Source organism: Capsicum annuum, chromosome 3 (genome assembly GCF_002878395.1).
Source record: "Capsicum annuum cultivar UCD-10X-F1 chromosome 3, UCD10Xv1.1, whole genome shotgun sequence".
Taxonomy (NCBI): domain Eukaryota; kingdom Viridiplantae; phylum Streptophyta; class Magnoliopsida; order Solanales; family Solanaceae; genus Capsicum; species Capsicum annuum.
In genome coordinates this window covers 165,373,466-165,385,885 of record NC_061113.1, presented here as the reverse complement: position 1 = coordinate 165,385,885, position 12,420 = coordinate 165,373,466, and positions in this window count along the sequence as shown.

Genomic DNA, 12,420 nt, shown 5'->3' with positions numbered 1-12,420 from the left:
TTCATTTGAAAGAAGGAAATATATGCTTAAATAATTTGATTTTATCCTTATGTGCTAAAACTATTAAATCATTTGGCATTCTTATCGATGATAGCACCGTGGATAATGCCTTTACACTTGATGCCTTTCTATACTACCTCTTTGCTTATGATGATATCTATGCTAGTCTTGGATTTGTTTTATGTAGGGGTAGGACACTTGTTTATTGGCCAACTTGGAGTTACAATGCTAAATGGATTTTATGGGCATTTGTAGTTGCCTCCCTCCTTGATATTTACCTTAGCCGTATCCTTTGTGTTACTTGTGGTAGGTGTTTCATGACTGTAGCAAAGGATAGTTGGGTGTATTCCAAATGTGTACCCCCTTGGCATAATTGTATTATTGATCTTGATAAAGAATATGGTCCTTTGAACTTGTGTAATGAAATCCCTTATGTTAATCTTGTTCATAATGACCTTATGTTTGTCCTAGTGGTGGGTAATGCCTTGAATGATTGTGAACTTGGTAACCTAGTGAAAGGAATGGGTCATCTAGACTTAAACCTTTATCATTTCCTCCCATTTGACCCCGGAATACTCTTGAGATGTGAAATTATAGTTGCTGGTCGTGCATGTCTTTGGTAAAAGTTATGCTAAGCTTTTTAAGTTAAAAACCAAGGATATGTGGATGTATGTTATGTTTGAGCAGCCATGGGTGATTATATAAGTGTGGTACTAATGCTAACACTCCTACCAAGAGGATTTTGTACTTGTTTTGATCTCTCTTTACTATTGCAAGATCTGAATTTGAGGACAAATCCTTTCAAGATAGAGAGGATGATACAAGTATAGAGAGTACAAGGTTTACAAGGTCTTGTAGAAGGTTCAAGCTTCGGATTGTCAAAGGATCAAGTCTCGGATTTGCAAGTGCTTGAAGACCTTTTGGAACCATTACAAAGCCTTGTCAAAGTGAAGAAAGGAGGAGGTTCCTTACACTCAAGAGGCGCCTTTTACTAAGGGCATGATGGACTTTTTACATTCTAAAATAACACTCCATAGGTGCCCTTTTCTAAGCCCCTCATTAAGGGAATTTTTGTCATTTGGTTATAATGAGTATAAATAGTTCCTTTAGCTTGTATTTTCCTTAGACTTTGATGAATTGATTGTATTACTGTTATTTTGTAGCTTTAGTCCTCTAGGTTTAGGTCTTAGAATCCGAAACTAAGGTCCAAGAACATTTGAAGTTAGGGTTTCACTTGTTTTGGATAATTTGGCAAGAAAGGTGGTTTGAGGAAGAGTGTTTCCTTTGGGTCACCTAAGAGGAAGGTTTGAACTCTTATTTGTGAGGTGTGATGAAGATTTTGAAACATCTTCTAGTGCTAATCATTGAATAGGAGTAAGGGTCTTTCTATCTATCCTTTAATTTCAAGCATTCTTCTTCTTCATCTCCATTCTATGTTTTGATTTCTCTTTATTTAGTTGCTGAAATTTGCATCTTACTAACCATTATCGTCTTCTCATAGCCTTTAGGCTATCACAAACAATGATAAAAATACCCTTAATGATATAAGCACAAATAGCACAAGGTTTATAGGGTCTTGTAGAAGGTTCAAGCTTCGGATTGTCAAAGGATCAAGTCTCGGATTCACAAGTGCTTGAAGACCTTTTGGAACCATTACAAAGACTTTTCAAAATTAAAGAGAGAAGAAGGTATTTCTACATCACCTAGGCGCTTCAACTAAGGGCATTGTGGTCTTTTAAGATCTCCTTTTTACACTCCAAAAGAGCACCCTTCATAAAGGGCATTTTAGTCATTGTTATGTAACAGCATAAATAGACCTTTTAGCTTTCATTTTCATAATACTTTGATGAATTGAAATTGAGTTTTACTCTTAGTGTAGTTTCTTTCCTTAGTGTAGCGCTTGGCAAAGCCATCTTAGTGTAGGTATTGGAAAAGACATCCAAAGTTGAGAGATTAATACATTTGATGGATTTCACTTGAATTGATCAATTGGCAAGAAAGGTGTGATTGAGGAGTGTGAATTCCTTTGGTCCACCTAAGAGTGACGTTTGAACTACCATTGATGAGGTGTGTTTGAAGGTTTGATACACTTTATTGTTCTAATCTTTGGTGATAGTAAGGGTCTCATTACCTATCTTTACTTTTATGCATCTCTTCTTCATCTCCCTTTTTTCTTGTTGCTATTTTTTGTTCCTTGTGTGTCCATTTTTGGTTTTAGCCTGCCTTGATGATATAATTTGGTATCAAACCTATGTTTTAGAGTTTTCCCAAAACACTAAGTCTTGGATCTGAGAAAATCTCAACAAAAAAGAGTGTAGAAAATAAAAATCGCACAAAAAAAAATTGTAAACCCATTTTTGTGTTTTGGTAGATATTTAAATCTTATATCTACATGTTTTTGTGTTATTTTTTTGGTTTGAAGTGCTAGATTCTTGTTCCCTAGCACCTAGGGAGTCTAGATCTACATTTGGAACAAGATTTGGTTATTTTTAAGCTAGATCCACCGTTGTTATGGCTTGTTTGAAGCTTTTCTGGAGGTGGTGACATTTTGCGTTTGTGTTGGTGACGTGAGTGGCTGATTTTGTGTTTGTTATACTTGTCTAAGAAAAAGGAACCTAGATCTAAAAGAAAAATAGAATTCAGGGTTCATTTGCCTAGTGGTCAAACCTTGGTCGACTCTTGAATATTCATATTATTCTTCCTCAATCTTCTTATCTTGTTAGAGAACAATATTCAAAAGTTCTTGTTTGATATTTAAAATGGAGGAAAGAGAGTGTACTAGTTGTTCAAGGAAATTTCCAAAAGAAGAAAACAACAAAGACAAAAGGAATCTTCAAGTACAATTGCAAGTACAAGGGGGGACCAATTCATTTCTAATCCATTTTGAAGCTTGAAAAGGCTTCAAACTTGAATATTTTTCCCTCCCAATGAATTCTCTTCCTTTCCTAAGTGTTGTTTGGACGAGACAAGAATTTGAAAATTAAAAAATTTGAAAAAGTGACGTCCGATCACAAGCTTCCATGTCATCACTATATAAACAACCAAATTGAGTTCTAAATTAGATTTCTAGGTTTCTATTTGTTGTTTATAGTTTTTGTGTTGATTCTACCACTAATTAACAAACTAGTAATTACCTACTAGGTTGATAATTAGTCTAGAGTTCTTTGTTTCGTGCCTATATTTCTTTTGTGCTTTTATCAATTTTAATTTGTAGTAGTTTGTTGGTTCAAGTCCATGTATCATTTTTATTGGAGTCATATCAAAAAAAAATCGATTCCAGACAAAATCTTATTCACTACTAAATTCACTTACCAAGTATTACCATGTATTTAACACTTGTGAGACCAAGTGTGAGGTGAGATTCAAGTGCGAGTGCGGTAAGGCTTTTTTTGAGCTAACTTGTTTGTTCGTTTTATAGGTTTTCCCTTTGCTCTTTTTTTTTGCTTTTGCAAGGTAAAATTGTAGTGGAATCCTAAGGTACCACATACCAACCTTTGGGAAATGATTCTTTGAGAGCCTTGACGGCTAGGTTTGAGGCCTTTGCCCAAGATATGAACAGTGATCATGATGCGTTGAGGAGTGATAGGGATGCTTTTAGGAGAGATATGAAGAGTGATAGAGATGATTTTAGGATAGACATTAATAGAGTTATAATGGGTGTTGATAGACTATGTCCACTAAAAACTCCCCAAAATTCAAATCACTAAGCTCCACACTCACTTGACCCAAGGCTACCTTCACAAATCCAAACACCTCAAGTCCAAAGATCCTACACTTCACAAAATTCAATGACTCCTCTCCACAATTTAGAAACCAAATAGAATGAGTCGAAGCCTCAAGGTGGAGATAATCTCGATGTTGGGATACAAAATAAGCGTGAAGGAAAAAGGGAAAAGGAAAGGGAAACCATGGGTAGTAAAGTTGGAAGGGTAAAAAAATGGTTGATTGTGGATCTTGTCCACAAAGAATCCTTATTACTCACTAACCCAAATACTAGAATTTTTCCTAGTATTTTCTCTCCTCGTTTGTAGGTTCAATACCCTAGAAGTCCTGAGGAGAAGCCCAAGGAAGTTCCCTTCAATCCCTTGGTTGAAAGTCCCCATTTTGGGACAAGCGATGTAGAAGTAAGTCCAAAGGGAAAAATTGAACTATTCCCTTGTAATGACGGGAATTAAGGCTTCCCTAATACTAAACAAGAGGTAAAACACACTTCCTATGTACCACAAGGTAACATTTCTAGACTCTATACTTACTTAAACTTAAAATGTTGTTAAGTAGCTAGTAGTGGCCGAAGTGGTGTAGTTTCGGATTTTCTTAGTGATGAAGTGTATGAATATTCTTTGTGATACTCTTGGAGTTGTTAGGTTGCATAAGGACCAAACTCTTGTTGTGAGTACGCAAGCACTATTTGATCCTTTAGATGACAAAATCAATTCTTTTTGTAAGAATAATTTGTATCCATCTAGTGCTAGAACTTATAACTTGAATAAGGTTCCATTACCAAGTGACAAGATTATTCACACACTAGTTGTCCCTTGTGAAAACCAAGGTGAGTTTACATTGGTATGTGAGTTGCCAACAACTATTGAGAATGTGAATGATAATCAACCTACTCATGAATGTAGCCAATTACTTGACCATATGTGTGGTGTGTTTGATAAGTTTTGAGTTAGTGATGAAGTTGATCATGGTATTGGAGATAATTATTTGAGCATGTTGTATTTTGAAATCCATATTGATATATTTACTCAAAGAAACCAAGAAAAGGCACAATTAGGTGAAGGTGATCTTGAATTGCTTGAATATTTTGGAAACCCAAATTGTGATTGTTCTTATGAACATGTTTTTGTGTGTGATCCATTCTTCTCATGGTGATTTATATCTATGTGGGGATTACTCTCTTAAACTAGAAAGTGGTGCATGCTTAGAAATTCTATCTATTTCTTCTTTGTGTGTTTCCAATGTTGAGCATCCTAGCGGTGATGAACTTGGAACTAATGAGTACTTTCATAGGGAACCATAGTTGAAGTTTATTTGTGTGACACCTTTCTATAATCTTATTTGCCTTTGATGATTTTAATCATATTATAGAGAGTATGTCTTTTAGATTGGGGTAAACTTATGGGGAAAAACAGTGTTGTCTAGATCCATATCTAAGGCCACTCTTTTCATTTGACCCCGGTGCAAAATGTGGATATAATGTTGTTGGCACAACCACCTTGTTTGTTGGTCTACATGACAATCAAGGTATTATTCTTGAAAACTCAAAGGCAAAAGTGTCATTGTCGTGTTGGGATAATGTTTCTAAATATGCATCCTTACTTGACACACTTGTGCTTAAATTGAGTAAATCCCAACATGTAAATGCCAAATTGATGTTTTACTTGAGGGGAAGAAGTCATATGTGCTTAATTTATTTAATTCCATCCTTGTGTGCCGTATGTGCTATATATTTTGGACTAAGTGACCCTCTTGTAGATGATAGCACCTTGGGTGATGTCTTCACACATGATTCATTCCTATACTACCTCTTTACCTATGATGATAACCATGTTAATTTTGAATTGTTATTATGTAGAGGTAGTAAGTTTGGTGGCTAGTTTCCCTGCTTGAATGATGATGATTGTGAGTTTGGTAGCCTAGTGAAAGGCATGGGTCACCTCAGATTAACCCCTTTGTCTTCTAGTCCCATTTGACCCTGGAATACTTTTGGGTTATGGAATGTGTAGTTTCGGTTCATACTCAATTCCTTTTTATTTTTATGCCATCTACTTCTTTATAACCTTTTATGCAAAGCTTTTCATGTCAAATTTTAAATATATGTGGGGTGTATGTCAAGTATGAGACACCATGGTTTGATGATATGAGTACTAACCCTCCTACCAAGAGGATTATGTACTTGTTTTGCTCTCTCTCTGTTTTTGCTAGATGTGAATTTAAGGACAAATTCCTCTCAAGATAGAGAGGATGACACAAGCATAAAGAGCACAAGGTTTACAAGGTCTTGTAGAAGGTTTAAGCTTCGGATTGCCAAAGGATCAAGTCCCAGATTCACAAGTGCTTGAAGAACTTTTGGAACTGTTACAAAGTCTTGTCCGAATTGAAGAGAGAAGGACGGATTTCTATATCACATAGATGCCTCAACTAAGGGCATTGTGGTCTTTTAAGACCTCCCTTTTAGACTCCAAAAGAGCATCCTTCATTAAGGGCATTTAAGTCATTGTTATGTAATAGTATAAATAGACCTTTTATCTTTCACTTTCATGAGACTTTGATGAATTGATATTGAGTATTACTCTTACTGTAGTTTCTTTCCTTAGTGTAGTATAGCTTGGAAATGCCATCTTAGTGTAGGTCGTGGAAAAGACATCCAAACTTAAGAGATTAATACATTTAATGGATTTCACTTGTGTTGATCAATTGGCAAGAAAGGTATGATTGAGGAGTGTGAATTCCATTGGTCCACTTAAGAGTGAGGTTTGAACTACCATTTATGAGGTGTGTTTGACGGTTTGATACACTTTCTTGTGCTAATCATTAGTGATAGTAAAGGTATCATTACCTATCTTTACTTTTATGCATCACTTCTTCATCCCCCATTCTTCTAGTTGCGGTTTTTTGTTCATTCTGTGTCCATTTTCAATTTTAGCCTTCCTTTGGGCTATTACTTAATGAAGGGTGCTCCTTTGGAGTGTAAAAAGAAGTCATTGCAAGACAAGAAATCCCTTAATGAAAGAGGGAATTGGGGCACCTCTTGAGTGTTACTTTGGAGTGCAAAATGTCTTCAACGCCCTTCACTTAAGGTGCCTCTTGAGTGTATAAGTTCTCTTTCTTCCTTCTTTTTTACCAAGGCCTCAACATACTCCAAAAAGTCTTTAATTGCTTGCTAATTCCGAAGTGTTGACCCTTAGATAATACCTTTTGCTCTTGGTGATCCTTGTGCTTGTATCATCCTCTATATATTGAAGGAATTTTCCCTCAAATTCAGATCTTGCAAACACAAAAACGAGAGCAAAACAAACGCATAATCCTCTTGGTAGGAGGGTTAGCAATAGCACCACAATTACATCATTACTCCAAGGTGGTTCACACTTAACATATATCCTTGTATCCTTGGTATTTGGCATTAAAATCATAGAATAAAGGACACAAATGAAGTGAATGGCATCAACATCAAAAGTAATTGAGTATGAACCGAAACTACACCTTCCACAACTCAAAAGTATTCCAGGGTCAAATGGAAGTAGAAGACAAAGGGTTAATCCGAGGTGACCCACTCCTTTCATTAGGATACCAAACTCACAATCATCATCATTCAAGCAAGGAAACCAGCCAACAAACTTACTACCTCTACATAATACCAATTCAAAATTAACATGGTTATCATCATAGGCAAAGAGGTAGTATAAGAAGAATCATGTGTGAAGACATCACCCAAAGTGCTATCATCAACAAGAGGGTCACTTGGTCCAAAAGATATATCACATTAGGCACACAAGGATGGAAATAAATCAATTAAGCACATATGACTTCCTCCCCTCAAGTAAAACATCAAATTGGCATCCACAAGTTGGGATTTCCTCAATTCAATAACAAGTGTGTCAAGTAAGGATGCACATTTAGAAACATTGTCCCAAGGCGACAATGATACTTTTGCATTCAGGTTTTCAATAATAATACTTTGTTTGGAATGTAGACTAAGCAACAAGGTGGTTGTGACAACATCATAATATCCATATTTTGCACCGGGATCAAATAGCATACACATCATCACAGGCAAATAGAGAGTAGAGAAAGGTGTCACACAGATCAACTTCAACTATGGTTCCCTTATGCAAGTACTCACTGGTTCTAAGCATGCACCACTTTTTATTTTAATAGAGCAATCCCCATATAGATATAAATAACCATGAGCATCAAAGGGATCACGCACAAAAACATGTTCACAAGAACAATCACAGTTCGGGTTTCCTAAATATTCAAGCAATTCAAGGTCACCTTCACCCGATTGTGCCTTTTCTTGGTTTCTTTCAGAAAATCTATCAATATGGCTTTCATCATACAACTTCCTCAAAGAATCATCTCCAATCCCATTAACAACACCATCAAATTCATCACTAACTTGAAACTTATCAAACACACCACACATATGCTCAAGTAGTGGGCTACATTCGTGAGTAGGTTGATCATCATTCACATTCTCACTAGTTGTTGGCAGCTCACATACCAACGTAGACTCACCTTGGTTTTCAAAATGGTCAATTAGAGTGTGAATACTCTTTTCACTTAGTAATGTAACCTTATTCAAGTTATAAGTGCTAGCACAAGATGGACAAAAATCATTCTTACAAAAAGAATTAATTTTGTCGTCTTAAGGATCAACTAGTGTTTGCATACTCACAACAAGATTTTGGTCCTTATGCAACCTAAAAACACTAAGAGTATCACAAAAGGAAGATTCACACACTTATTCACTAAGAAAATCTGAAACTACACCACTTCGGCCACTACTATCCACTTCACAACATTTTAAGTTCAAGGAAATATAGAGTGTAGAAAAGTCAGATCGGAGTTCATAGGAAGTGTGTTTTCCATATTGTTTAGTCTTAGGTAATCCTTAATTCCCCTCATTACAAGGGAATATTTCAAGTTTTCCCTTTGGACTCACTTCTTCATCGCTTGTCCCAAAATAGGGACATTCAACCAAGGGCTTAAAGGGAACTTCATTGGGCTTCTCCTTGGGACTTCTAGGGTATTGAACCTGCACACGATGAGACAAAATACTAAGAAAAATGCTAGTATTTGGGTTAGTGAGTAATAAGAATTCTTTGTGGACAAGATCAGCAATCAAGCATTTCTTTCCCCTTCCAACTTTACTACCCATGGTTTCCCTTTCATTTTCCCTTTTTTCCCTTATACTTGTTTTGTATCTCAACATCAAGATTCTCTCTATATTGAGGATTGGCATCATTATATTTATCTTCTAACTTGTGGATAGGAGTCATTGAATTTTGTAAAGTATAGGATCTTTGGACTTGAGGTGTTTGGATTTGTGAAGGTAGCCTTAGGTCAAGTAAGTTTGGAACTTGGTGATTTGAATTTTGGGGAGGTTTTGGTGGAAATAGTCTATCAACCCCCACTATAAATCTATTCATATCTCTCCTAAAAGTATCCAAATAATTTTTTATATCTTTCCTAAAAGCATCCTGATCACTCATCAAGGCATCATAATCACTCTTCAAATCTTAGGAAAAGGCCTCAAACCTAGCCATCAAGGCTCCCAAAGCATCATTTCCCAAAGGTTGGGATGTGGTACCTTCGGATTCCATTACAATTGAACCTAGAAAAAGCAAAGAAATAGCAAAGAGTAAACCTACAAAACGAACAAACAAGTTAGCTCAAAAAAAGCCTTACCACATTCGCACTCGAATCTTACCTCACACTTGGTCTCACAAGTGTTGAATACTTGGCAATACTTGGTAAGTGAATTGAGTGGTGAATAAGCTTTGGTCTGAAATCAATTTTTGTTTGATATGACTCCAATAAAAATGATGTACAGACTTCAACCAACAAACTACTACTAATTAAAAATGATAAAACCACAAAAGAAATGTAGACACGAAACAAAGAACTCTAGACTAATTATCAACCCAGTAGGTAATTACCAGTTCTTAATAAACAAAAAAGAAACTAGAAACAACAAATAGAAACTTAGAAATCTAATTTAGAACTCAATTTAGTTGTTTATATAGTGATGACATGGCAGCTTGTGATTGGACGTCACTTTTTCAAAATTTTCAATTTTCAAATTCTTGTATCAGACAGAAAATACTTAGGGAAGGAATAGAATTCATTTGGAGTGAAAAATATTCAAGTTTGAATCCTTTTCAAGCTTCAAAATGGATTAGAAATGAACTGATCCCCCCTTTACTTGCAATTGTACTTGAAAATTCCTTTTGACTTTGTCGTTTTATTGTTTTGGCAAGACTTGGAAGCTTCTTGAAAATTTCCTTGAAAAAGTACTACACTCTCTTTTGTCCCTCTTCAATATCAAACAAGAACTTTTGAATATTCTTCTCCAACAAGATATGAAGATTGAGGAAGAACAATATGAATATCCAAGAGTTGTCCAATGTTTGACCACTAGGCAAATGAACCCCGAATTCAATTTTTCTTTTAGATCTAGGTTCCTTTGGCCAAGTTGAGATCAAATAACAAAAAATCAGCTACCAATCAGATCACTCACTCAAACTCAAAATGGATCTCACCTCCAAAAGCGTCAAAAAATCACAAGAATCAAGTACTTGAAACCAAAAAAACAACAAAAAAACATGTAGATATAAGATTTTTGCCAAAACACAAGAATGAGTTTTCAATTTTTTTTTTCTTGACTTTAGACTATTTTTTGTGGAGATTTTCTTCTATCCAAGACTTAGAGTTGTGGGAAAAAATATAAGACATAGCTATGATATCAAATGACACAATATATAAACCTAATACACGAAATTAAGGACTTAAGACTGAAAAATCAGCAACCACAAGACAAAGAAAACAACACAATAAGAATGGGGATGAAGAAGAGATGCATAAAAGTAAAGATCGGTAATGAGATCCTTACTATGACCAATGATTAGCACAATAAAGTGTATTAGACCTTAAAACATACCTCATCGATGGTAGTTCAAACCTCACTCTTAGGTGGACCAAAGTAATTCACACTTCTCAATCACACCTTTCTTGCCAATTGAACAACACAAGTGAAATCCATCAAATGTATTAATCTCACAAGTTTGGATGTCTTTTCCAAGACCTGCACTAAGATGGCTTTTCCAAGCCCTACACTAAGGAAAGAAACTACACTAACAGAAATGCTCAATTTCAATTCATCAAAGTCTAATAAAAATAGTATCTAAAGTGCCTATTTATACTTATTACAAACAATGACAAAAAAATCCTTAATGAAGGGTGCTTCTTTGGAGTGTAAAAAGAAGTCATTAAAAGAGAAGAATGCCCTTAATGAAAGAGGGAATTAGGGCGCCTCTTGAGTGTTACTTTGGAGTGTAAAATGTCTTTAATGCCCTTTACTTGAGGTGCCTCTTGAGTGTATAAGTTCACCTCTTTCCATCTCTTTACCAAGGCCTCAAAATACTCCAAAAAGTTTTCAATTGCTTGGTAATTCCAAAGCCTTGACCCTTAGATAATACTTTGTGCTTTTTAGATCCTTGTGCTTGTATCAATATTCACCACTCATTCACTTGCCAAGTATTGCCAAGTTTTCAACACTTGTAAGACCAAGTGTACGGTAAGATCTTAGTATGAGTATGGTGAGGCTTTTGAACTAGCTTGTATTTTCATTTTGTAGGTTTTCCCTTTGATGGTTTTTACTTGTTCGTAATGGAATCCGAAGGTACCACATCCCAATCTTTGGGAAATGATGTTTTGGGAGTCTTGTTGGATCGGTTTGATGCCTTATCTCATGATTTGGGAAAGGTGAGTGTGGATGTGGGAGATATGAAAGATGATTTAGGTATAATGAAGGATGATGTGATTAGAAATATAGTGGGGGTTGATAGACTATGTCCACCTGATAGCCTAAAGGACTATCAACACACGAAATTGACACTAGAAGCAAAAATCAGCAACCACACAAAGAGAAAACAACACACTAGAAAATAGATGAAGAAAAAGATTGCATAAAACTAAACATAGTTAGAAAGAACTTTACTCCTGCCAAGTGATTAGCACAAGAAGGTGTTTCAAACCTTCAAGCACACCTCACCAATAAAAGCTCAAACCTTCCTTTTAGGTGGACCAAAGGACTCACACTTTCTCAAGTTCACCTTTCTTGCCAAATAACCTAATACAAGTGAAAACCAATTCAATTGCATTAAAGGTTCCAAATTTCAGATTCTACAATAGAACTAGAAGACTAAAACTACAATCTATGATTAATATTCAATGTCATTCAAAAAATAATGAAAGAGTTAAGAAATTGTCCATTTATACTATTATATGCCAAATGACAAAACTACCCTTAATGATCTAAAGAAAAAGAGCGCCCATTGAGTGTAGGATTATAAAGTGAAAAGTCCTTCTTGTCCTTTAAGTGAGTCACCTCTTGAGTGTATTGATTCCCTTCACCTCCTTCAACTTGAAAAGACTTTAAAAGACTCCAAACACTTGCCACTTCCAAAGCTTGAGCCTTTGACCATGCCTTGTATTTTTTTGTTCTCTTTTTGCTTGTATCATCCTCTCCATCTTGAAAGAAATTTATCCTCAAATTTACACCTTGCGAAACCAAAGGGAGGTGATACAAGCCAATTGGCCATCTATGCTTTTGAAGATATCATTGGAGGCCAATACATAAAGACTCAAGACTTGGTCACCTCGAGGACACAAGAACATACATGGAGGACCTAT